We start from the raw sequence: 2,667 nt of genomic DNA on the forward strand, positions 1-2,667 counted from the left end.
GGAATTTTTAGCATTCGTTTTCTCGCTTCTGACATCATTAAAAAGAGATGGATGATGCGACTCCCCAGGAGCCTAATCATTTGCTTTACGTTCCGATGTTTCAATTTACGCTTTGTAAGCGCTTCACTTACATTTCCGTCACTCTTCGTTTACACTTTATTTACTCTCCAATTTCAATTTTCATCAAAACATTTATATACATTTTTCACTTTTCCTGAATTTTTCTTAAATTCTCCACTCCTTTCTCTTTATTGTTTCACACGCCACTTAATTCAATTTAAATTGTACTTCGAAAATTTGCTTACCATTGCTTAGATTCGAAACAGAGACCTCCGCCGGTTCTTAAGTCGTTCATCTTACTTACTACACTACTGTCACTTTGACTGAGAAACGTTTCATATTATGTACATGTAGTATGTCCATGTACCAAAACAAATAATTTATTTAAAAAAAGGGATAGATCCTTCTAAATGTAAAAAGTATGTAAAAAGTATATTTAAAAAATATTTACTTGTTTTAAAAGTAAATAAAATATAAATAAATCATTTTGTAAATTTAAATAAATTGTTTTCTGATAATGAAAAAAACTTTAATTTGAAACACAACAAAGATACTTTTAATATTAGAAAATTATTTATTTAGATTTATAAAATGACTTATTTGTGTGTATTTTATTTACTTTTGAAAGAAGCAAATATTTATTTAAACACAGTTTTTACATTAAAAAACTAATTTCCTTGTAAGGAAATCATTTGCTTATTCTTATATATAGATATTGTAAATCAAAGAAATAATTTTTATCTAGAAATTCATAATTTTATGGCTCATTTTATAAATTAAAAAAAATATTACACTATACATACTTTCTTACATATTTTCTAACAAATATTTTTTTAAGTTAAGAAATTATATTTAACAATATACATTTCTTTAATTGCAAAAGTTTTTTTATTGTACATTACCAATTTAAATTTTTTTATTTTTTCATTAATTTAATAATAAAAGTAATTATAAAAATTACATTTTTTTGTGTAATTTATGGAAATATTTATAAAATATTACCACAAATATTTATTTTTTGTTTACCATAAATATTGTATAAAATATTTAGTCTATATTTTAATAATATTTTGAATATTTTGATATTCTTTGCTTTTATGTACATAAAATATTTATAAAATATTACTGAACATACTTTTTTTACCATATATATTATATAAAATATTTAGTCTATATTTTAGTAATATTTTGAATAAAGATTTTGATAGTTTTTTCTTTATGTACATAAAATACTTATAAAATATTTATGTAATATTTTTAAATAATAATTCGAAATAAAAATATTTATAAATCTTTATCATAAATATTGTATGCTGTCTCAGTGTTGTCGAGCTCTTCAATGGGCGCAAACAAAGTATCATCGAACTGTCCAGCAAACATTAATGAAATGTTCTTAAGCTCCTCAAAGAGCGTGAAAAAAGCGTATTGCAACCCCAGATAGCACAGAGAACTCAAAAAGAATTCAAAAAGAATTCAGTCATATATCACCAATTCTGAGTTCATTTTCAGATGCGGAAAGAATTCTTCAAAGTTCAGTCAAAAGAATTCTTTTTGCATTTAAAGATAAACTTAGAAATGGTAACATATGACTGAATTCTTTTTGAATTATCTGTGCTATCTGGAACGTTTTGTACACATTTTGCAGAAAATTTTGGAAATGTAGACAAAAAGTCCATAAAATCCCTAAAATATAATTTATATAAGCGTAAACAAAGAGAATCGCAACGTTTCGTACACACTTTGCGAAGCGTTTTGGAAGCGTAGAAGAAGAGTTCCGAAATGTAATTTATAGAAATATAAAGAAAGCGTATTGCAACGCTTCGTACACACTTTATATAGCGTCCCAAATAGACAAAAAGGTATCTTTTAGATTTCTAAAAGATATCTTGCCATGTCTTGAGATATCTTATATTTTTTACGAAAAGATATCTTTTAGAAATCTAAAAGATATCTTACGCAACAATTTAAGATATTTTTCAGATATCCTGAGATATCTTGAAAATATCTTATAGAAATCTAAACGATATCTTAAAGATGTCTTGAAGTATCTTACAGAAATCTAAAGATATCTTAAAGATGTTTTGAAGATATCTTACAGAATTCTAAAAAGACATCTGATATAACATTTAAATATGTCTAATAAGATTTATTTTAGATATCTTCTAGATATCTAAAAGATATCTTAAAAACATCTTGAAGATGTCTAGTAGAAATTTGAAAGGCATATATAGCATTTAAAAATATCTAAAAGATGTCTTTTATGCATTTTCAAAAGATGTCTTAAAAATATCTTTTAGATGTCTTGAAAATATTTAAAAAAATATATCAATATTGAAGAAATGAATAATAAATAACAAATAATTATTACATGAGAATATCAACTTTATTAATAATTATGTGCAATTGTATGTACAACTAAAACATATATACAGGGTGTTCGGAAAGTACCGGGACGCCCGAATATCAGGAAAAATATAAGTTTTACAAAAAAATGTTTCAGACAAAAGTTGTGGCGTTTAAAAAGATGTATTTACTGATCACATCAGTTTGACCTTGGGTTGCGTAGCGAAGGTCAGGTCAAGGTCACATTAATTTTTTTAAATGGAA

This window comes from Odontomachus brunneus, unplaced genomic scaffold (assembly GCF_010583005.1).
Source record: "Odontomachus brunneus isolate Ranch 3 - 2012 unplaced genomic scaffold, Obru_v1 Obru_scaffold_086, whole genome shotgun sequence".
NCBI classification, from domain to species: domain Eukaryota; kingdom Metazoa; phylum Arthropoda; class Insecta; order Hymenoptera; family Formicidae; genus Odontomachus; species Odontomachus brunneus.